General features: G+C 45.0%; 8 non-coding genes and 2 pseudogenes across 8 annotated transcripts; all 10 read right to left on the reverse strand.

The window, feature by feature from the left end:
- Positions 1 to 1735: 1735 nt before the first annotated feature.
- LOC130344451 (U2 spliceosomal RNA) lies at positions 1736 to 1921 on the reverse strand. Its single transcript, XR_008883377.1, has one exon. It is a non-coding gene; the product is annotated as a U2 spliceosomal RNA (small nuclear RNA).
- Positions 1922 to 2067: 146 nt separating this feature from the next.
- On the reverse strand, positions 2068 to 2197 carry LOC130344459 (U2 spliceosomal RNA; annotated as a pseudogene).
- Positions 2198 to 4298: 2101 nt separating this feature from the next.
- Positions 4299 to 4488, reverse strand: LOC130344452 (U2 spliceosomal RNA). The gene has a single exon (XR_008883378.1). It is a non-coding gene; the product is annotated as a U2 spliceosomal RNA (small nuclear RNA).
- An 825-nt stretch (positions 4489 to 5313) lies between these two features.
- On the reverse strand, positions 5314 to 5421 carry LOC130344457 (U2 spliceosomal RNA; annotated as a pseudogene).
- Positions 5422 to 7516: 2095 nt separating this feature from the next.
- On the reverse strand, positions 7517 to 7716 carry LOC130344449 (U2 spliceosomal RNA). The gene has a single exon (XR_008883375.1). It is a non-coding gene; the product is annotated as a U2 spliceosomal RNA (small nuclear RNA).
- A 7195-nt stretch (positions 7717 to 14911) lies between these two features.
- On the reverse strand, positions 14912 to 15102 carry LOC130344498 (U2 spliceosomal RNA). Its single transcript, XR_008883413.1, has one exon. It is a non-coding gene; the product is annotated as a U2 spliceosomal RNA (small nuclear RNA).
- A 2089-nt stretch (positions 15103 to 17191) lies between these two features.
- On the reverse strand, positions 17192 to 17382 carry LOC130344499 (U2 spliceosomal RNA). Its single transcript, XR_008883414.1, has one exon. It is a non-coding gene; the product is annotated as a U2 spliceosomal RNA (small nuclear RNA).
- A 2105-nt stretch (positions 17383 to 19487) lies between these two features.
- LOC130344500 (U2 spliceosomal RNA) lies at positions 19488 to 19678 on the reverse strand. Its single transcript, XR_008883415.1, has one exon. It is a non-coding gene; the product is annotated as a U2 spliceosomal RNA (small nuclear RNA).
- A 2097-nt stretch (positions 19679 to 21775) lies between these two features.
- Positions 21776 to 21966, reverse strand: LOC130344501 (U2 spliceosomal RNA). Its single transcript, XR_008883416.1, has one exon. It is a non-coding gene; the product is annotated as a U2 spliceosomal RNA (small nuclear RNA).
- Positions 21967 to 24044: 2078 nt separating this feature from the next.
- Positions 24045 to 24235, reverse strand: LOC130344502 (U2 spliceosomal RNA). The gene has a single exon (XR_008883417.1). It is a non-coding gene; the product is annotated as a U2 spliceosomal RNA (small nuclear RNA).
- Between the last annotated feature and the right edge of the window lie 681 nt (positions 24236 to 24916).

The raw sequence follows: 24916 nt of genomic DNA on the forward strand, positions 1-24916 counted from the left end.
CAAACCAACACCCACGGGAAGCTGTAAGCATAGAGGACATGCCTGCACCCCATTGGACTTACCTGTGTGGGTCAAACCCGGGTTATTTGACAACCTATGGCGGTGATGGTTCTGCTCAGGCAGAGCAGTGCTGATGCTCCTCATAAAGCTGTCGCTGCTGTGAAGGTTCTAGGTGACATCACAAATCCCTATGGTTACATACACAACAAAGCTGGGTTGTTGTTGTTTACACTCTGCAAGGCCTGTGGAAGTGAGTGACATCATAGCACTGTAGTTCTGAGGGTTCTAGATGGATGCAACAATCTCCTGTTGCTTCTATGAAGGCCATAATAGACGACATCACCAAACAGCTCCATAGTCACATACACAGCAAAGGAGAGATGTTGTTTACACCTAGTGATGTCAGTGGTATTGAGTGACATCACAGCACAGTGCTAAGGCTCCTGGGCCTGGACACAGCAGCGGCTGCAATATCTCAACGGAGAATACGTTTATATATATGTGTGTGTGTGCGCGTATATATATATATATATATATATATATATATATATATATATATATATTTCTCCGCCGAAATCACTTTTAAACCCATTTCCACCTTTTTTTCCCTTCTCTTCCTCTTACTTTTTTTTCAAGTTTTTTTACGTTTTTCTCCTTTTCGCCTCTTTTCTGGGCGTATTATTCTTCTTTTTCTTCTTTTTTTTCGTCTAATGCATACCCCATCAGTGCAGCAATGCTTATTCAATACCGCCAGCAGATGGAGACACTGGGGGATAATTTTCTAAGGATTTATACTGATTTTTCCTGTCTGAATTTGTCGCACAGAAAGTTGCAGGCCAAATATGTGTGACATTTCTGCGACTTTAGCTTCTAGAGCATTTTTACAACATTATACATAGGTGCTGAATACATAAAAAGCGACTGTTCAGCGACAGACAAGTCGCATCGGCTGAAAGTAGGCCAGAATGTCAGTCCATGTTGGAGCAGGTTTAGATACAGTCTAAAGTATAGATCTCAAAGTCTGTGCACAGAATTTAGCAAGGGCCTCGCACCTTCTGATGCATCAGGTAGGTGCACAATAGCATAGCCTAACCCTCTGTACTTTGGTCTATATTGATGCGGGACATAGACAGCCAGCTGATGACCAATCCATTAGTGCAATGGATGGCTGGAAGCATTTGTCTTTGCCTTTGCAATACCACAGAAGCAATGCATGGTCAATGTACAGCAATGACACACCTGTGTGAACAGCCAGGAGACCCCCCCCCCCCCATGTTATGTTACATAGTTACATAGTTAGTACGGTCGAAAAAAGACATATGTCCATCAAGTTCAACCAGGGAATTAAGGGGTAGGGGTGTGGCGCGATATTGGGGAAGGGATGAGATTTTATATTTCTTCATAAGCATTAATCTTATTTTGTCAATTAGGAACATTCAGCACCCACCCGCTATCAAGGCAGCTGCCTATCATGTCATGCCCTACCTGCACAGGTGTGCTGGCTACTCAAATGATCCAATTAAGGAGGCCATTTAGTCAGCAGCAGCAGAAGTCCTGTGCCTGGACGCTCCAACAGCGGCCAGACACAAGCAGAAGCAGAAGCAGCAGAAGCAGCAGCAGCACCACCTTTTGTTTTTTGGCTGCAGCAGCAGCAAGGCCCACAGGGCTGGCTAGCTGGCTAGCCAGCAAGCAGGTAGCAATGAAAGTAGGAATCTTTCTTTTTAACCCTGTAAGGGGGTGGTGCACTGTACCCGAAGATACTGCCATATCGGGTCAATGCATAGGGCGACGGAAGCAAGCTTCGAAATCGGCCCCCGTTCTCAAAAATCCATTTAATATATGGTCCCCAGATAGGGGACGTATCAGATATTAAACTGATAAGAACAGATTTTTTTTTTTTTTTTTTTTATCTAAAGCCGAGGAACGTGCTTTCGATTCACCCAAAGTGCAAGAAAAAGTGCAAACGTGTTACACTAAAAAAACGTGCACAAAGGATGCGGTCTATCGCAAGCCCTTCTCCGATAGGAGAGAGGCCCCCCAACAAACCTTACCCTTCGCCTCCGGACCAAAAGGTACCTGCGAGGTTCCAGGTTCGATGTCCCTTTTCGCCGAAGCTACTAGGGGACCACAAATGCTCCCGGCATCCCCCTTGGAACAGATACTACACTTGATCTTAGCCAAAAGGCCGAGAAGCGATAACCGTGAAAGGGGCGGGCCCAACAAGGTGCCCTTCATGGGCACTATCACTGCTTGCTGTCAGGGAGGCTGCCAGACAATTTTCCATGCACACTCTGGGCTGGGGGGCAGTCAACCACCAGTACACACAGCAGAACCTAAACCCATACCATTATTGCTAAGCAGCAAGACAGGGGCCCATTGCACTCCCACGGGGCCTTTTTAAATGCAATCCATAACCCGGATTTGCCAGGAACCCTTCTTACTCCTCCTACTTGCATGTGACACCGGGCTTAGGATCTGCATAGGAAACACACACACAAGCACACACCTACCTTTGTTGCCTGCAGATGCCTCCTTGGCTGTCCCCAAACGGTATCAAACCAACACCCACGGGAAGCTGTAAGCATAGAGGACATGCCTGCACCCCATTGGACTTACCTGTGTGGGTTAAACCCGGGTTATTTGACAACCTATGGCGGTGATGGTTCTGCTCAGGCAGAGCAGTGCTGATGCTCCTCATAAAGCTGTCGCTGCTGTGAAGGTTCTAGGTGACATCACAAATCCCTATGGTTACATACACAACAAAGCTGGGTTGTTGTTGTTTACAGTCTGCAAGGCCTGTGGAAGTGAGTGACATCATAGCACTGTAGTTCTGAGGGTTCTAGATGGATGCAACAATCTCCTGTTGCTTCTATGAAGGCCATAATAGACGACATCACCAAACAGCTCCATAGTCACATACACAGCAAAGGAGAGATGTTGTTTACACCTAGTGATGTCAGTGGTATTGAGTGACATCACAGCACAGTGCTAAGGCTCCTGGGCCTGGACACAGCAGCGGCTGCAATATCTCAACGGAGAATACGTTTATATATATGTGTGTGTGTGCGCGTATATATATATATATATATATATATATATATATATATATATATATTTCTCCGCCGAAATCACTTTTAAACCCATTTCCACCTTTTTTTCCCTTCTCTTCCTCTTACTTTTTTTTCACGTTTTTTTACGTTTTTCTCCTTTTCGCCTCTTTTCTGGGCGTATTATTCTTCTTTTTCTTCTTTTTTTTCGTCTAATGCATACCCCATCAGTGCAGCAATGCTTATTCAATACCGCCAGCAGATGGAGACACTGGGGGATAATTTTCTAAGGATTTATACTGATTTTTCCTGTCTGAATTTGTCGCACAGAAAGTTGCAGGCCAAATATGTGTGACATTTCTGCGACTTTAGCTTCTAGAGCATTTTTACAACATTATACATAGGTGCTGAATACATAAAAAGCGACTGTTCAGCGACAGACAAGTCGCATCGGCTGAAAGTAGGCCAGAATGTCAGTCCATGTTGGAGCAGGTTTAGATACAGTCTAAAGTATAGATCTCAAAGTCTGTGCACAGAATTTAGCAAGGGCCTCGCACCTTCTGATGCATCAGGTAGGTGCACAATAGCATAGCCTAACCCTCTGTACTTTGGTCTATATTGATGCGGGACATAGACAGCCAGCTGATGACCAATCCATTAGTGCAATGGATGGCTGGAAGCATTTGTCTTTGCCTTTGCAATACCACAGAAGCAATGCATGGTCAATGTACAGCAATGACACACCTGTGTGAACAGCCAGGAGACCCCCCCCCCCCCCATGTTATGTTACATAGTTACATAGTTAGTACGGTCGAAAAAAGACATATGTCCATCAAGTTCAACCAGGGAATTAAGGGGTAGGGGTGTGGCGCGATATTGGGGAAGGGATGAGATTTTATATTTCTTTATAAGCATTAATCTTATTTTGTCAATTAGGAACATTCAGCACCCACCCGCTATCAAGGCAGCTGCCTATCATGTCATGCCCTACCTGCACAGGTGTGCTGGCTACTCAAATGATCCAATTAAGGAGGCCATTTAGTCAGCAGCAGCAGAAGTCCTGTGCCTGGACGCTCCAACAGCGGCCAGACACAAGCAGAAGCAGAAGCAGCAGAAGCAGCAGAAGCAGCAGAAGCAGCAGCAGCACCACCTTTTGTTTTTTGGCTGCAGCAGCAGCAAGGCCCACAGGGCTGGCTAGCCAGCAAGCAGGTAGCAATGAAAGTAGGAATCTTTCTTTTTAACCCTGTAAGGGGGTGGTGCACTGTACCCGAAGATACTGCCATATCGGGTCAATGCATAGGGCGACGGAAGCAAGCTTCGAAATCGGCCCCCGTTCTCAAAAATCCATTTAATATATGGTCCCCAGATAGGGGACGTATCAGATATTAAACTGATAAGAACAGATTTTTTTTTTTTTTTTTTTTTTTTATCTAAAGCCGAGGAACGTGCTTTCGATTCACCCAAAGTGCAAGAAAAAGTGCAAACGTGTTACACTAAAAAAACGTGCACAAAGGATGCGGTCTATCGCAAGCCCTTCTCCGATAGGAGAGAGGCCCCCCAACAAACCTTACCCTTCGCCTCCGGACCAAAAGGTACCTGCGAGGTTCCAGGTTCGATGTCCCTTTTCGCCGAAGCTACTAGGGGACCACAAATGCTCCCGGCATCCCCCTTGGCGTTAGCCAAGGTATCTGCCCGCAGAGCCGATTACGGTAGGTACCCTGCCAAAGCAGGAGTACCCGGGGTGTTTGCAGGGAGGTGCGGAACCTAATGGCCACACACACCTCCCCTAGACCGCCAGGAGGGACACCCAGAAGGGCTACCGCATCCTGACCAATCCTGTGAACACACAACACGCAAAAAAGTGACACAGTGAGACAAAAAAGAAATAAATAAGTGAATGTGTGCAGATATACTGCCCGGACATCCGGCCGGATCTATAAAAATTTCTCTGATCCTAGCCAGAAGGCCGGGAATCAAGAGGTGAGTGCCACAAGGTGAAGAGATTATGGTGCCCGTGCTTCAACTCAGTGAGTCTATCCTCCCAGTGAGTTTCGGCACCTCGGGGTCACCACTCCCCGAGGCACAAAAGTACCTCGGCTCTAGACCCTCTCAGCCTCATGGCGAGACCCGGAGGGAACAGGTCACATCGGGGCAGCCGTCGAGCTGATTCCTCAGAACCAGCCCCGGAAAGCCCTGGTACACCTGCATCCTCCATGCAGCACCCATCCCCACCAGCCCCATACCGGCGTTACTGTCCACCGGCATGAAAAACTGATAAGAACAGATACTACACTTGATCTTAGCCAAAAGGCCGAGAAGCGACTGATAAGAACAGATACTACACTTGATCTTAGCCAAAAGGCCGAGAAGCGATAACCGTGAAAGGGGCGGGCCCAACAAGGTGCCCTTCATGGGCACTATCACTGCTTGCTGTCAGGGAGGCTGCCAGACAATTTTCCATGCACACTCTGGGCTGGGGGGCAGTCAACCACCAGTACACACAGCAGAACCTAAACCCATACCATTATTGCTAAGCAGCAAGACAGGGGCCCATTGCACTCCCACGGGGCCTTTTTAAATGCAATCCATAACCCGGATTTGCCAGGAACCCTTCTTACTCCTCCTACTTGCATGTGACACCGGGCTTAGGATCTGCATAGGAAACACACACACAAGCACACACCTACCTTTGTTGCCTGCAGATGCCTCCTTGGCTGTCCCCAAACGGTATCAAACCAACACCCACGGGAAGCTGTAAGCATAGAGGACATGCCTGCACCCCATTGGACTTACCTGTGTGGGTTAAACCCGGGTTATTTGACAACCTATGGCGGTGATGGTTCTGCTCAGGCAGAGCAGTGCTGATGCTCCTCATAAAGCTGTCGCTGCTGTGAAGGTTCTAGGTGACATCACAAATCCCTATGGTTACATACACAACAAAGCTGGGTTGTTGTTGTTTACACTCTGCAAGGCCTGTGGAAGTGAGTGACATCATAGCACTGTAGTTCTGAGGGTTCTAGATGGATGCAACAATCTCCTGTTGCTTCTATGAAGGCCATAATAGACGACATCACCAAACAGCTCCATAGTCACATACACAGCAAAGGAGAGATGTTGTTTACACCTAGTGATGTCAGTGGTATTGAGTGACATCACAGCACAGTGCTAAGGCTCCTGGGCCTGGACACAGCAGCGGCTGCAATATCTCAACGGAGAATACGTTTATATATATGTGTGTGTGTGCGCGTATATATATATATATATATATATATATATATATATATATATATATATATTCTCCGCCGAAATCACTTTTAAACCCATTTCCACCTTTTTTTCCCTTCTCTTCCTCTTACTTTTTTTTCACGTTTTTTTACGTTTTTCTCCTTTTCGCCTCTTTTCTGGGCGTATTATTCTTCTTTTTCTTCTTTTTTTTCGTCTAATGCATACCCCATCAGTGCAGCAATGCTTATTCAATACCGCCAGCAGATGGAGACACTGGGGGATAATTTTCTAAGGATTTATACTGATTTTTCCTGTCTGAATTTGTCGCACAGAAAGTTGCAGGCCAAATATGTGTGACATTTCTGCGACTTTAGCTTCTAGAGCATTTTTACAACATTATACATAGGTGCTGAATACATAAAAAGCGACTGTTCAGCGACAGACAAGTCGCATCGGCTGAAAGTAGGCCAGAATGTCAGTCCATGTTGGAGCAGGTTTAGATACAGTCTAAAGTATAGATCTCAAAGTCTGTGCACAGAATTTAGCAAGGGCCTCGCACCTTCTGATGCATCAGGTAGGTGCACAATAGCATAGCTTAACCCTCTGTACTTTGGTCTATATTGATGCGGGACATAGACAGCCAGCTGATGACCAATCCATTAGTGCAATGGATGGCTGGAAGCATTTGTCTTTGCCTTTGCAATACCACAGAAGCAATGCATGGTCAATGTACAGCAATGACACACCTGTGTGAACAGCCAGGAGACCCCCCCCCCCCCCCATGTTATGTTACATAGTTACATAGTTAGTACGGTCGAAAAAAGACATATGTCCATCAAGTTCAACCAGGGAATTAAGGGGTAGGGGTGTGGCGCGATATTGGGGAAGGGATGAGATTTTATATTTCTTCATAAGCATTAATCTTATTTTGTCAATTAGGAACATTCAGCACCCACCCGCTATCAAGGCAGCTGCCTATCATGTCATGCCCTACCTGCACAGGTGTGCTGGCTACTCAAATGATCCAATTAAGGAGGCCATTTAGTCAGCAGCAGCAGAAGTCCTGTGCCTGGACGCTCCAACAGCGGCCAGACACAAGCAGAAGCAGAAGCAGCAGAAGCAGCAGCAGCACCACCTTTTGTTTTTTGGCTGCAGCAGCAGCAAGGCCAACAGGGCTGGCTAGCTGGCTAGCCAGCAAGCAGGTAGCAATGAAAGTAGGAATCTTTCTTTTTAACCCTGTAAGGGGGTGGTGCACTGTACCCGAAGATACTGCCATATCGGGTCAATGCATAGGGCGACGGAAGCAAGCTTCGAAATCGGCCCCCGTTCTCAAAAATCCATTTAATATATGGTCCCCAGATAGGGGACGTATCAGATATTAAACTGATAAGAACAGATTTTTTTTTTTTTTTTTTCCTCAGTTACAGACTATTGTTCAAGCGATCATCAGGTCACCTACCAAAACTCATCACTTCTAAACAAAGTCTGAAAAAACATCATGCGGAAAAATATCTCAATAAGAAAACTATAAGAGAAGCACAAATTCAAAACCTTGATCAGGATACTTACAACTTTCTCCATTCCTTGTATCTCCAAATCTTTTCAGCCTCTTCCTCTCCCATTCTCTTCTTGTCAAATAGAAAAATAATAAACAACCTTCCAAAAAAAAGTCTCTTCAACTCCCTTGGAGAAATACACACATTTTTAAAAACAAGCAGGTTTCTAGAATCCCATAAAACTTCTTTAAAAACAGAAAATACAATCCAGCTTTCACGTGTGTCCTCTCTCCTGCTAAAATCCTGACCAATAAAAATCTTCTCAAAATTAAAATCAACATATCCCGTGATTGCAGAAAAAAACCTCTGTAGAAGCATAAAAAATTCTCTTGCATAAAAACAGTTCCAAAATAAGTGCACTGTATCCTCCCTGCCTCCACAACCCTCTCTTGGACATTTCTCGCTCACTCTTATTCCTCGTCCATTCAGGAAAGCTCTGGTTGGGAGGCAGCCATGAAAAGTCATCCAGTTTACATCTCTCTGTCTATTGGATAATCCTCTAACATTAAAAAGATTCCAGATCTTCACAGACTGAGCAGTAGTGCAGAATGGTACTTCATATAATCTCTCATTTTTTCTTATTTCATTTTCAATTTTCTTTTTCTCAGGTTTTCCCAGGGAACTCAAACCAAATTGATCACTGAAAGATCTGAGAACCACATAGAAGGTAGGTATAACTTGCGCTATTGGTCTCCTCAGATCCTTCTCACACCAGCCCCATTTGGAAAACAACCATCCTGCCAAATACCTGCTCATGTCTGCCACCCAATTATTGCACTGAGACACTTTATAAATTAAAAGAAAGTAATGAGTCTTTAAAAACAGATTAATATCCGGGAAATTATATCCGCCTTTCTTCACGCTCTTCATCACTTCCTCCCTCTTCATCTTTTCCATCTTTGAACCCCAGAAAAAAATAAACAACTTCCTTGTCATCCTTCTGGTCCATAATTTGCCGGGTGGGAAAACCATTGCAGTATATAATAGTAGTGGCAAAATTACTGCCTTTAAAATCAGAACTTTACCTTTAAGGGACAAGTTTCTCAATTTCCAAAAAGATAATTTCTTCTCTATCTTCTCCTCCAACTTCTCATAACTTTTCCCTCCTTTTAGATTTTTTTCAAAAACAACCCCTAACACTTCAATATCTTCCTTCTCATCCACGCCATCCACCACCACTTTTCCTTGCTTTCCAAAATTACTCAATTGGCACTTCCCCCAATTGACTTTCATACCAGCAATACAACAAAAAATCTTTACATGCAAATTCACTCTATTAAGATCAGCTTGGGAAGTGCAAGTAAAAACCACATCATCCATGTAACTTAAAACCTTCAAATTCCTTCCATTACTTCCCGGGATAAAAACACCACTCACACATTTGTCCTTCTGTACATTTTTGAGCAAGGCCTCAATGACACAAATGAATAAAATTGGGGAGAGTGGGCATCCCTGTCGTACTCCTGATAAAATATTAAAACCCGGCCCCACATGTCCATTGACTAAAATCTGACTTGTTGCCCCATAATAAAAACTTTTAATCACAAACAGTAGCTTCTCAGGAATACCCATATGCTTTAAAACCATAAACAAAAAATCATGAGCAACTCTGTCATAAGCTTTTTCAAAATCAATGGATTCCACAAAAAGTGCATTCTTATTAAAATTACTATAATAAATAGAGTCTCTTAAAACTAATAAATTATCAGTTATTCTCCTATTTGGCACTGCACAAACTTGGTATTCTCCAACAAGGTGCTCAACTATGTCACTCATCCTGTTCGCCACAATCTTTGCAATGATCTTATAATCTGTATTCAATAATGTGATCGGCCTCCAGTTTTTCAAATCTCTTTCATCACCTTTCTTATGTATCAAGGTAATAACTCCTTTCTTCATAGACTCCGCTAAAATACCTGAGTTAAAAACATATTGCACCACCCGTGTAAAATCTTGCTTTAAAATATGCCAAAAAACTGAATAAAACTCAAAGGGGAGGCCATCACAGCCCGGTGTCTTCCCTTTCGCTGTCTTGTCCAGAGCCTGCTTGATCTCCCCTTCACAAACTTCCTCAATTAAAAATGCACTTTTTCCTTCAGGGACATTATTCTCTAAAATATTACAATAATCATTCATCTCCGTCTCACTGGCTCTGCTCTTATTACTAAAAAGTGTTTCATAAAATCTGCCAATCTCCTTCACCATCTCATCACCAACAACTTCCCCTGTAGGAGTTAAAACAGACTTAAAAACACCCCTAGCATTAAAACATTTTTTAAAGAAATATCTTGTACATTGTTCATTTTCCTCCAAATGTTGAACTTTGGATTTAAAAACAATATTTCTACCTCTTTCCAACAACCTGTTCTTCATCTCAATTTTCACCTTCTCAATTTCCTCCTCCACCTCCACACCAACATGTTTAAACTTAAAGAGAGTTTCTAAACGTGAGATAAGCCTTTCATAACCCCTCCTCTTTTCTTGTGCCCTCCTTATGCAAATGAACTTAAAATACTTAGCAAACTCACTTTTTGCCCAATCCCACCAAGCTAAAACATTACTAAAAACAGATTGTTTAGAAGTACAAGATAAAAAAAAATCTTTAAAACCGGCCATTACTTCTTCATCTTCTAATAGACTTACATTTAATTTCCAGAGCCCTCTACCAAAATGAAAGGACTCTGCAATACTTATTTCTGCCGACACCATCTTATGATCTGAGAAAGTTGACATCATTTGATTGCACCGGACCACCTTAATCCCCTCAGAGACAAGAATGTAATCAATCCGGGATTTACAGCGGCCACTATCTGATATATAGGTGTATCTTTCATCAGTGCTAACCATCAGTCCAACATCAGAATAATGTAAGTCTTGAATAATTTGGTTTAAAACATTTGAAGTAATATCAGTTCTAACCTTAGCAGAGCTCTCACGATCATTGACGGATCTAATGCAGTTAAAATCACCAACAATAATAGTACCATCACGACCAGGAATAAAAAGTTTAAGAGACTCTAAAAATAACACACGTGCCTGTTTTTCTGCTGGCGCATATACATTAAAAACTCTCATTCTCTGGCCTAAAAACTGAAAATTTAAAACCATACAACGACCTGGTACTAAAACTTGGCAATTTAAAACTTTAATGTCCCTGTTACACAATAAAATCCCCACACCTTCATTTTTATTCTCTGTGCATGTAGACCAAAAAGACTGCCCTCTCTTCCATTCATCTACATAAGGTGCAGACTTAATTGCACACTCCTGTAAACAAAATATATCTCCCTTCACATTCTCCAAAAAATCAAAAACTGCTGCTCTTCTGATGGTTGTTCCTATACTCCGAACATTAAGAGTAGCCACAACCAATGCCATTAAAAAGGAAAGAAGGCAATCCATTTTCTTAACATCCATTTTAACTAGAAGTTAGTATTCTGACCTTCAACCTTCCTTAGCAGCATCCCATAGCAATCAGGCGACCCCACTTGAGAGTCCCTGTCCATCATTTTCTCACCTCCATACACAGGATCCGTCTGATCCCCTGACCAACTCCCTTTCTTACACCTTTTACTTTTACCTTGAAAGCCTCCATTTGCATCTTCATCTTCATCTTCCCCCTCCTCCTCCTCCTTCTCCTCCTCTTCAGATGTTACATTCTCCTCCCCACTAATCACCCTCTGCCCAGGTGTTAGGGATCTCTCACTCTCATTCTCCTGAAACTCCATCCCCTCCTCCTCCCCCACCACTGGGTTTGGGCATTCAAAATCCTCAATTGTTTCTTCACATGGGGGAACCTCCCTACACACAGTCTCCACACTCTCCACCACTTTCTCTTTTTTCCCTTTACGTGCTTTCTTCTTACTGACCTCAGTAAACTCTTCACCAACACCAGTCTCCTCACAATGCACACCAGTGGAGTCACCCTCCTCCCCTTTTCCAGATTTTTCCTGAGTATTCATGTGCTGCACTGTCACACCTGCTGCACTCCCTTTTACAGAGTTCTCGTCAATCACCTGAGTCACCTCAGCATTCACACCAAAAACACGTGGAAATGGCCTTTCTCCTCTTTCCTCTCTTCTATTTCCTGCTGCGTCAGCATAGCTCATTTTCTTTCTATACCATAAACTGCATCCTCTAGCCAAATGCTCCTCACTACCACAGATATCACACGTTTTCTTCTCAGTACATTCACCCGAGTTGTGACCTGATTTCCCACAATTCCTGCAGCATACTCCTTGCTCAGGGCAAGACTCCTGTACATGTCCATAAGCGTGACAACGTCTACAGTACTGCAACTGTCCTTCATAAAAACAAAAACCTCTTTCTCCTCCAATAGAAAATACCTGTGGTATACTCTTCCTTCCCTCTTCCATTCCTTCGTCCTTTTTAAATTTTACAACAAATTTCCTTTTACAATTAAAGTACCCATGTCTGTTCTTGAGTCTTCCAAGAAATTTAACTTCATCACAATATCGGTACAAAAAATTGGTCACCATCTCATCCGAAACCTTCGGGTTGTACATATGGACTATAACAACCTTAGACATATTCATGAATAATGGCTCCACTTTCACCTTACTCATTATAGCTGGCTCATTCCTCCTCTTCATCACTTCTAAGTCCATGTAGACCCTCTGGCAAACCTCAGAATCATAAAAGGTTATATCGTAAATCCCTTGCCTAGGGAAGTCTTGCATAGCGATTACATGCCATACCTGAAGGTACTGGAGCTTGCGAAGAATCTCCAGCACAACTTGATCCAATCCAATCGTCCCCCGGTGTTCGCCAGGAACGTAAATCCGCACCGTATCCTCGAGTCCTCGAGTCCTCTCTCCGCTCATTTTTGCAGGTTAAGATACCCACTATCGCAACCCAGTAACAATCCAGGGCCCCCCCGCAAAAGAGGGCCCCGATCACCACCCCTTCCGACTCCTACCCTGCCCGGTAAACCGCACAGGATCTTAGCCAAAAGGCCGAGAAGCGATAACCGTGAAAGGGGCGGGCCCAACAAGGTGCCCTTCATGGGCACTATCACTGCTTGCTGTCAGGGAGACTGCCAGACAATTTTCCATGCACACTCTGGGCTGGGGGGCAGTCAACCACCAGTACACACAGCAGAACCTAAACCCATACCATTATTGCTAAGCAGCAAGACAGGGGCCCATTGCACTCCCACGGGGCCTTTTTAAATGCAATCCATAACCCGGACTTGCCAGGAACCCTTCTTACTCCTCCTACTTGCATGTGACACTGGGCTTAGGATCTGCATAGGAAACACACACACAAGCACACACCTACCTTTGTTGCCTGCAGATGCCTCCTTGGCTGTCCCCAAACGGTATCAAACCAACACCCACGGGAAGCTGTAAGCATAGAGGACATGCCTGCACCCCATTGGACTTACCTGTGTGGGTTAAACCCGGGTTATTTGACAACCTATGGCGGTGATGGTTCTGCTCAGGCAGAGCAGTGCTGATGCTCCTCATAAAGCTGTCGCTGCTGTGAAGGTTCTAGGTGACATCACAAATCCCTATGGTTACATACACAACAAAGCTGGGTTGTTGTTGTTTACACTCTGCAAGGCCTGTGGAAGTGAGTGACATCATAGCACTGTAGTTCTGAGGGTTCTAGATGGATGCAACAATCTCCTGTTGCTTCTATGAAGGCCATAATAGACGACATCACCAAACAGCTCCATAGTCACATACACAGCAAAGGAGAGATGTTGTTTACACCTAGTGATGTCAGTGGTATTGAGTGACATCACAGCACAGTGCTAAGGCTCCTGGGCCTGGACACAGCAGCGGCTGCAATATCTCAACGGAGAATACGTTTATATATATGTGTGTGTGTGCGCGTATATATATATATATATATATATATATATATATATATATATTTCTCCGCCGAAATCACTTTTAAACCCATTTCCACCTTTTTTTCCCTTCTCTTCCTCTTACTTTTTTTTCACGTTTTTTTACGTTTTTCTCCTTTTCGCCTCTTTTCTGGGCGTATTATTCTTCTTTTTCTTCTTTTTTTTCGTCTAATGCATACCCCATCAGTGCAGCAATGCTTATTCAATACCGCCAGCAGATGGAGACACTGGGGGATAATTTTCTAAGGATTTATACTGATTTTTCCTGTCTGAATTTGTCGCACACAGAAAGTTGCAGGCCAAATATGTGTGACATTTCTGCGACTTTAGCTTCTAGAGCATTTTTACAACATTATACATAGGTGCTGAATACATAAAAAGCGACTGTTCAGCGACAGACAAGTCGCATCGGCTGAAAGTAGGCCAGAATGTCAGTCCATGTTGGAGCAGGTTTAGATACAGTCTAAAGTATAGATCTCAAAGTCTGTGCACAGAATTTAGCAAGGGCCTCGCACCTTCTGATGCATCAGGTAGGTGCACAATAGCATAGCCTAACCCTCTGTACTTTGGTCTATATTGATGCGGGACATAGACAGCCAGCTGATGACCAATCCATTAGTGCAATGGATGGCTGGAAGCATTTGTCTTTGCCTTTGCAATACCACAGAAGCAATGCATGGTCAATGTACAGCAATGACACACCTGTGTGAACAGCCAGGAGACCCCCCCCCCCCCCATGTTATGTTACATAGTTACATAGTTAGTACGGTCGAAAAAAGACATATGTCCATCAAGTTCAACCAGGGAATTAAGGGGTAGGGGTGTGGCGCGATATTGGGGAAGGGATGAGATTTTATATTTCTTCATAAGCATTAATCTTATTTTGTCAATTAGGAACATTCAGCACCCACCCGCTATCAAGGCAGCTGCCTATCATGTCATGCCCTACCTGCACAGGTGTGCTGGCTACTCAAATGATCCAATTAAGGAGGCCATTTAGTCAGCAGCAGCAGAAGTCCTGTGCCTGGACGCTCCAACAGCGGCCAGACACAAGCAGAAGCAGAAGCAGAAGCAGCAGAAGCAGCAGCAGCACCACCTTTTGTTTTTTGGCTGCAGCAGCAGCAAGGCCCACAGGGCTGGCTAGCTGGCTAGCCAGCAAGCAGGTAGCAATGAAAGTAGGAATCTTTCTTTTTAACCCTGTAAGGGGGTGGTGCACTGTACCCGAAGATACTGCCATATCGGGTCAATGCATAGGGCGACGGAAGCAAGCTTCGAAATCGGCCCCCGTTCTCAAAAATCCATTTAATATATGGTCCCCAGATAGGGGACGTATCAGATATTAAACTGATAAGAACAGATACTACACTTGATCTTAGCCAAAAGGCCGAGAAGCGATAACCGTGAAAGGGGCGGGCCCAACAAGGTGCCCTTCATGGGCACTATCACTGCTTGCTGTCAGGGAGGCTGCCAGACAATTTTCCATGCACACTCTGGGCTGGGGGGCAGTCAACCACCAGTACACACAGCAGAACCTAAACCCATACCATTATTGCTAAGCAGCAAGACAGGGGCCCATTGCACTCCCACGGGGCCTTTTTAAATGCAATCCATAACCCGGATTTGCCAGGAACCCTTCTTACTCCTCCTACTTGCATGTGACACTGGGCTTAGGATCTGCATAGGAAACACACACACAAGCACACACCTACCTTTGTTGCCTGCAGATGCCTCCTTGGCTGTCCCCAAACGGTATCAAACCAACACCCACGGGAAGCTGTAAGCATAGAGGACATGCCTGCACCCCATTGGACTTACCTGTGTGGGTTAAACCCGGGTTATTTGACAACCTATGGCGGTGATGGTTCTGCTCAGGCAGAGCAGTGCTGATGCTCCTCATAAAGCTGTCGCTGCTGTGAAGGTTCTAGGTGACATCACAAATCCCTATGGTTACATACACAACAAAGCTGGGTTGTTGTTGTTTACACTCTGCAAGGCCTGTGGAAGTGAGTGACATCATAGCACTGTAGTTCTGAGGGTTCTAGATGGATGCAACAATCTCCTGTTGCTTCTATGAAGGCCATAATAGACGACATCACCAAACAGCTCCATAGTCACATACACAGCAAAGGAGAGATGTTGTTTACACCTAGTGATGTCAGTGGTATTGAGTGACATCACAGCACAGTGCTAAGGCTCCTGGGCCTGGACACAGCAGCGGCTGCAATATCTCAACGGAGAATACGTTTATATATATGTGTGTGTGTGCGCGTATATATATATATATATATATATATATATATATATATTTCTCCGCCGAAATCACTTTTAAACCCATTTCCACCTTTTTTTCCCTTCTCTTCCTCTTACTTTTTTTTCACGTTTTTTTACGTTTTTCTCCTTTTCGCCTCTTTTCTGGGCGTATTATTCTTCTTTTTCTTCTTTTTTTTCGTCTAATGCATACCCCATCAGTGCAGCAATGCTTATTCAATACCGCCAGCAGATGGAGACACTGGGGGATAATTTTCTAAGGATTTATACTGATTTTTCCTGTCTGAATTTGTCGCACAGAAAGTTGCAGGCCAAATATGTGTGACATTTCTGCGACTTTAGCTTCTAGAGCATTTTTACAACATTATACATAGGTGCTGAATACATAAAAAGCGACTGTTCAGCGACAGACAAGTCGCATCGGCTGAAAGTAGGCCAGAATGTCAGTCCATGTTGGAGCAGGTTTAGATACAGTCTAAAGTATAGATCTCAAAGTCTGTGCACAGAATTTAGCAAGGGCCTCGCACCTTCTGATGCATCAGGTAGGTGCACAATAGCATAGCCTAACCCTCTGTACTTTGGTCTATATTGATGCGGGACATAGACAGCCAGCTGATGACCAATCCATTAGTGCAATGGATGGCTGGAAGCATTTGTCTTTGCCTTTGCAATACCACAGAAGCAATGCATGGTCAATGTACAGCAATGACACACCTGTGTGAACAGCCAGGAGACCCCCCCCCCCCCCATGTTATGTTACATAGTTACATAGTTAGTACGGTCGAAAAAAGACATATGTCCATCAAGTTCAACCAGGGAATTAAGGGGTAGGGGTGTGGCGCGATATTGGGGAAGGGATGAGATTTTATATTTCTTCATAAGCATTAATCTTATTTTGTCAATTAGGAACATTCAGCACCCACCCGCTATCAAGGCAGCTGCCTATCATGTCATGCCCTACCTGCACAGGTGTGCTGGCTACTCAAATGATCCAATTAAGGAGGCCATTTAGTCAGCAGCAGCAGAAGTCCTGTGCCTGGACGCTCCAACAGCGGCCAGACACAAGCAGAAGCAGAAGCAGAAGCAGCAGAAGCAGCAGCAGCACCACCTTTTGTTTTTTGGCTGCAGCAGCAGCAAGGCCCACAGGGCTGGCTAGCTGGCTAGCCAGCAAGCAGGTAGCAATGAAAGTAGGAATCTTTCTTTTTAACCCTGTAAGGGGGTGGTGCACTGTACCCGAAGATACTGCCATATCGGGTCAATGCATAGGGCGACGGAAGCAAGCTTCGAAATCGGCCCCCGTTCTCAAAAATCCATTTAATATATGGTCCCCAGATAGGGGACGTATCAGATATTAAACTGATAAGAACAGATACTACACTTGATCTTAGCCAAAAGGCCGAGAAGCGATAACCGTGAAAGGGGCGGGCCCAACAAGGTGCCCTTCATGGGCACTATCACTGCTTGCTGTCAGGGAGGCTGCCAGACAATTTTCCATGCACACTCTGGGCTGGGGGGCAGTCAACCACCAGTACACACAGCAGAACCTAAACCCATACCATTATTGCTAAGCAGCAAGACAGGGGCCCATTGCACTCCCACGGGGCCTTTTTAAATGCAATCCATAACCCGGATTTGCCAGGAACCCTTCTTACTCCTCCTACTTGCATGTGACACTGGGCTTAGGATCTGCATAGGAAACACACACACAAGCACACACCTACCTTTGTTGCCTGCAGATGCCTCCTTGGCTGTCCCCAAACGGTATCAAACCAACACCCACGGGAAGCTGTAAGCATAGAGGACATGCCTGCACCCCATTGGACTTACCTGTGTGGGTTAAACCCGGGTTATTTGACAACCTATGGCGGTGATGGTTCTGCTCAGGCAGAGCAGTGCTGATGCTCCTCATAAAGCTGTCGCTGCTGTGAAGGTTCTAGGTGACATCACAAATCCCTATGGTTACATACACAACAAAGCTGGGTTGTTGTTGTTTACAGTCTGCAAGGCCTGTGGAAGTGAGTGACATCATAGCACTGTAGTTCTGAGGGTTCTAGATGGATGCAACAATCTCCTGTTGCTTCTATGAAGGCCATAATAGACGACATCACCAAACAGCTCCATAGTCACATACACAGCAAAGGAGAGATGTTGTTTACACCTAGTGATGTCAGTGGTATTGAGTGACATCACAGCACAGTGCTAAGGCTCCTGGGCCTGGACACAGCAGCGGCTGCAATATCTCAACGGAGAATACGTTTATATATATGTGTGTGTGTGCGCGTATATATATATATATATATATATATATATATATATATATATATATATATATATTTCTCCGCCGAAATCACTTTTAAACCCATTTCCACCTTTTTTTCCCTTCTCTTCCTCTTACTTTTTTTTCACGTTTTTTTACGTTTTTCTCCTTTTCGCCTCTTTTCTGGGCGTATTATTCTTCTTTTTCTTCTTTTTTTTCGTCTAATGCATACCCCATCAGTGCAGCAATGCTTATTCAATACCGCCAGCAGATGGAGACACTGGGGGATAATTTTCTAAGGATTTATACTGATTTTTCCTGTCTGAATTTGTCGCACAGAAAGTTGCAGGCCAAATATGTGTGACATTTCTGCGACTTTAGCTTCTAGAGCATTTTTACAACATTATACATAGGTGCTGAATACATAAAAAGCGACTGTTCAGCGACAGACAAGTCGCATCGGCTGAAAGTAGGCCAGAATGTCAGTCCATGTTGGAGCAGGTTTAGATACAGTCTAAAGTATAGATCTCAAAGTCTGTGCACAGAATTTAGCAAGGGCCTCGCACCTTCTGATGCATCAGGTAGGTGCACAATAGCATAGCCTAACCCTCTGTACTTTGGTCTATATTGATGCGGGACATAGACAGCCAGCTGATGACCAATCCATTAGTGCAATGGATGGCTGGAAGCATTTGTCTTTGCCTTTGCAATACCACAGAAGCAATGCATGGTCAATGTACAGCAATGACACACCTGTGTGAACAGCCAGGAGACCCCCCCCCCCCCCATGTTATGTTACATAGTTACATAGTTAGTACGGTCGAAAAAAGACATATGTCCATCAAGTTCAACCAGGGAATTAAGGGGTAGGGGTGTGGCGCGATATTGGGGAAGGGATGAGATTTTATATTTCTTTATAAGCATTAATCTTATTTTGTCAATTAGGAACATTCAGCACCCACCCGCTATCAAGGCAGCTGCCTATCATGTCATGCCCTACCTGCACAGGTGTGCTGGCTACTCAAATGATCCAATTAAGGAGGCCATTTAGTCAGCAGCAGCAGAAGTCCTGTGCCTGGACGCTCCAACAGCGGCCAGACACAAGCAGAAGCAGAAGCAGCAGAAGCAGAAGCAGCAGCAGCACCACCTTTTGTTTTTTGGCTGCAGCAGCAGCAAGGCCCACAGGGCTGGCTAGCTGGCTAGCCAGCAAGCAGGTAGCAATGAAAGTAGGAATCTTTCTTTTTAACCCTGTAAGGGGGTGGTGCACTGTACCCGAAGATACTGCCATATCGGGTCAATGCATAGGGCGACGGAAGCAAGCTTCGAAATCGGCCCCCGTTCTCAAAAATCCATTTAATATATGGTCCCCAGATAGGGGACGTATCAGATATTAAACTGATAAGAACAGATACTACACTTGATCTTAGCCAAAAGGCCGAGAAGCGATAACCGTGAAAGGGGCGGGCCCAACAAGGTGCCCTTCATGGGCACTATCACTGCTTGCTGTCAGGGAGGCTGCCAGACAATTTTCCATGCACACTCTGGGCTGGGGGGCAGTCAACCACCAGTACACACAGCAGAACCTAAACCCATACCATTATTGCTAAGCAGCAAGACAGGGGCCCATTGCACTCCCACGGGGCCTTTTTAAATGCAATCCATAACCCGGATTTGCCAGGAACCCTTCTTACTCCTCCTACTTGCATGTGACACTGGGCTTAGGATCTGCATAGGAAACACACACACAAGCACACACCTACCTTTGTTGCCTGCAGATGCCTCCTTGGCTGTCCCCAAACGGTATCAAACCAACACCCACGGGAAGCTGTAAGCATAGAGGACATGCCTGCACCCCATTGGACTTACCTGTGTGGGTTAAACCCGGGTTATTTGACAACCTATGGCGGTGATGGTTCTGCTCAGGCAGAGCAGTGCTGATGCTCCTCATAAAGCTGTCGCTGCTGTGAAGGTTCTAGGTGACATCACAAATCCCTATGGTTACATACACAACAAAGCTGGGTTGTTGTTGTTTACACTCTGCAAGGCCTGTGGAAGTGAGTGACATCATAGCACTGTAGTTCTGAGGGTTCTAGATGGATGCAACAATCTCCTGTTGCTTCTATGAAGGCCATAATAGACGACATCACCAAACAGCTCCATAGTCACATACACAGCAAAGGAGAGATGTTGTTTACACCTAGTGATGTCAGTGGTATTAAGTGACATCACAGCACAGTGCTAAGGCTCCTGGGCCTGGACACAGCAGCGGCTGCAATATCTCAACGGAGAATACGTTTATATATATGTGTGTGTGTGCGCGTATATATATATATATATATATATATATATATATATATATATATATATTTCTCCGCCGAAATCACTTTTAAACCCATTTCCACCTTTTTTTCCCTTCTCTTCCTCTTACTTTTTTTTCACGTTTTTTTACGTTTTTCTCCTTTTCGCCTCTTTTCTGGGCGTATTATTCTTCTTTTTCTTCTTTTTTTTCGTCTAATGCATACCCCATCAGTGCAGCAATGCTTATTCAATACCGCCAGCAGATGGAGACACTGGGGGATAATTTTCTAAGGATTTATACTGATTTTTCCTGTCTGAATTTGTCGCACAGAAAGTTGCAGGCCAAATATGTGTGACATTTCTGCGACTTTAGCTTCTAGAGCATTTTTACAACATTATACATAGGTGCTGAATACATAAAAAGCGACTGTTCAGCGACAGACAAGTCGCATCGGCTGAAAGTAGGCCAGAATGTCAGTCCATGTTGGAGCAGGTTTAGATACAGTCTAAAGTATAGATCTCAAAGTCTGTGCACAGAATTTAGCAAGGGCCTCGCACCTTCTGATGCATCAGGTAGGTGCACAATAGCATAGCCTAACCCTCTGTACTTTGGTCTATATTGATGCGGGACATAGACAGCCAGCTGATGACCAATCCATTAGTGCAATGGATGGCTGGAAGCATTTGTCTTTGCCTTTGCAATACCACAGAAGCAATGCATGGTCAATGTACAGCAATGACACACCTGTGTGAACAGCCAGGAGACCCCCCCCTCCCCCCCCCATGTTATGTTACATAGTTACATAGTTAGTACGGTCGAAAAAAGACATATGTCCATCAAGTTCAACCAGGGAATTAAGGGGTAGGGGTGTGGCGCGATATTGGGGAAGGGATGAGATTTTATATTTCTTCATAAGCATTAATCTTATTTTGTCAATTAGGAACATTCAGCACCCACCCGCTATCAAGGCAGCTGCCTATCATGTCATGCCCTACCTGCACAGGTGTGCTGGCTACTCAAATGATCCAATTAAGGAGGCCATTTAGTCAGCAGCAGCAGAAGTCCTGTGCCTGGACGCTCCAACAGCGGCCAGACACAAGCAGAAGCAGAAGCAGCAGAAGCAGCAGCAGCACCACCTTTTGTTTTTTGGCTGCAGCAGCAGCAAGGCCCACAGGGCTGGCTAGCTGGCTAGCCAGCAAGCAGGTAGCAATGAAAGTAGGAATCTTTCTTTTTAACCCTGTAAGGGGGTGGTGCACTGTACCCGAAGATACTGCCATATCGGGTCAATGCATAGGGCGACGGAAGCAAGCTTCGAAATCGGCCCCCGTTCTCAAAAATCCATTTAATATATGGTCCCCAGATAGGGGACGTATCAGATATTAAACTGATAAGAACAGATACTACACTTGATCTTAGCCAAAAGGCCGAGAAGCGATAACCGTGAAAGGGGCGGGCCCAACAAGGTGCCCTTCATGGGCACTATCACTGCTTGCTGTCAGGGAGGCTGCCAGACAATTTTCCATGCACACTCTGGGCTGGGGGGCAGTCAACCACCAGTACACACAGCAGAACCTAAACCCATACCATTATTGCTAAGCAGCAAGACAGGGGCCCATTGCACTCCCACGGGGCCTTTTTAAATGCAATCCATAACCCGGATTTGCCAGGAACCCTTCTTACTCCTCCTACTTGCATGTGACACTGGGCTTAGGATCTGCATAGGAAACACACACACAAGCACACACCTACCTTTGTTGCCTGCAGATGCCTCCTTGGCTGTCCCCAAACGGTATCAAACCAACACCCACGGGAAGCTGTAAGCATAGAGGACATGCCTGCACCCCATTGGACTTACCTGTGTGGGTTAAACCCGGGTTATTTGACAACCTATGGCGGTGATGGTTCTGCTCAGGCAGAGCAGTGCTGATGCTCCTCATAAAGCTGTCGCTGCTGTGAAGGTTCTAGGTGACATCACAAATCCCTATGGTTACATACACAACAAAGCTGGGTTGTTGTTGTTTACACTCTGCAAGGCCTGTGGAAGTGAGTGACATCATAGCACTGTAGTTCTGAGGGTTCTAGATGGATGCAACAATCTCCTGTTGCTTCTATGAAGGCCATAATAGACGACATCACCAAACAGCTCCATAGTCACATACACAGCAAAGGAGAGATGTTGTTTACACCTAGTGATGTCAGTGGTATTGAGTGACATCACAGCACAGTGCTAAGGCTCCTGGGCCTGGACACAGCAGCGGCTGCAATATCTCAACGGAGAATACGTTTATATATATGTGTGTGTGTGCGCGTATATATATATATATATATATATATATATATATATATATTTCTCCGCCGAAATCACTTTTAAACCCATTTCCACCTTTTTTTCCCTTCTCTTCCTCTTACTTTTTTTTCACGTTTTTTTACGTTTTTCTCCTTTTCGCCTCTTTTCTGGGCGTATTATTCTTCTTTTTCTTCTTTTTTTTCGTCTAATGCATACCCCATCAGTGCAGCAATGCTTATTCAATACCGCCAGCAGATGGAGACACTGGGGGATAATTTTCTAAGGATTTATACTGATTTTTCCTGTCTGAATTTGTCGCACAGAAAGTTGCAGGCCAAATATGTGTGACATTTCTGCGACTTTAGCTTCTAGAGCATTTTTACAACATTATACATAGGTGCTGAATACATAAAAAGCGACTGTTCAGCGACAGACAAGTCGCATCGGCTGAAAGTAGGCCAGAATGTCAGTCCATGTTGGAGCAGGTTTAGATACAGTCTAAAGTATAGATCTCAAAGTCTGTGCACAGAATTTAGCAAGGGCCTCGCACCTTCTGATGCATCAGGTAGGTGCACAATAGCATAGCCTAACCCTCTGTACTTTGGTCTATATTGATGCGGGACATAGACAGCCAGCTGATGACCAATCCATTAGTGCAATGGATGGCTGGAAGCATTTGTCTTTGCCTTTGCAATACCACAGAAGCAATGCATGGTCAATGTACAGCAATGACACACCTGTGTGAACAGCCAGGAGACCCCCCCCCCCCCCCCATGTTATGTTACATAGTTACATAGTTAGTACGGTCGAAAAAAGACATATGTCCATCAAGTTCAACCAGGGAATTAAGGGGTAGGGGTGTGGCGCGATATTGGGGAAGGGATGAGATTTTATATTTCTTCATAAGCATTAATCTTATTTTGTCAATTAGGAACATTCAGCACCCACCCGCTATCAAGGCAGCTGCCTATCATGTCATGCCCTACCTGCACAGGTGTGCTGGCTACTCAAATGATCCAATTAAGGAGGCCATTTAGTCAGCAGCAGCAGAAGTCCTGTGCCTGGACGCTCCAACAGCGGCCAGACACAAGCAGAAGCAGAAGCAGCAGCAGCACCACCTTTTGTTTTTTGGCTGCAGCAGCAGCAAGGCCCACAGGGCTGGCTAGCTGGCTAGCCAGCAAGCAGGTAGCAATGAAAGTAGGAATCTTTCTTTTTAACCCTGTAAGGGGGTGGTGCACTGTACCCGAAGATACTGCCATATCGGGTCAATGCATAGGGCGACGGAAGCAAGCTTCGAAATCGGCCCCCGTTCTCAAAAATCCATTTAATATATGGTCCCCAGATAGGGGACGTATCAGATATTAAACTGATAAGAACAGATACTACACTTGATCTTAGCCAAAAGGCCGAGAAGCGATAACCGTGAAAGGGGCGGGCCCAACAAGGTGCCCTTCATGGGCACTATCACTGCTTGCTGTCAGGGAGGCTGCCAGACAATTTTCCATGCACACTCTGGGCTGGGGGGCAGTCAACCACCAGTACACACAGCAGAACCTAAACCCATACCATTATTGCTAAGCAGCAAGACAGGGGCCCATTGCACTCCCACGGGGCCTTTTTAAATGCAATCCATAACCCGGATTTGCCAGGAACCCTTCTTACTCCTCCTACTTGCATGTGACACTGGGCTTAGGATCTGCATAGGAAACACACACACAAGCACACACCTACCTTTGTTGCCTGCAGATGCCTCCTTGGCTGTCCCCAAACGGTATCAAACCAACACCCACGGGAAGCTGTAAGCATAGAGGACATGCCTGCACCCCATTGGACTTACCTGTGTGGGTTAAACCCGGGTTATTTGACAACCTATGGCGGTGATGGTTCTGCTCAGGCAGAGCAGTGCTGATGCTCCTCATAAAGCTGTCGCTGCTGTGAAGGTTCTAGGTGACATCACAAATCCCTATGGTTACATACACAACAAAGCTGGGTTGTTGTTGTTTACACTCTGCAAGGCCTGTGGAAGTGAGTGACATCATAGCACTGTAGTTCTGAGGGTTCTAGATGGATGCAACAATCTCCTGTTGCTTCTATGAAGG

Source organism: Hyla sarda, unplaced genomic scaffold, assembly GCF_029499605.1.
Source record: "Hyla sarda isolate aHylSar1 unplaced genomic scaffold, aHylSar1.hap1 scaffold_721, whole genome shotgun sequence".
NCBI lineage: Eukaryota > Metazoa > Chordata > Amphibia > Anura > Hylidae > Hyla > Hyla sarda.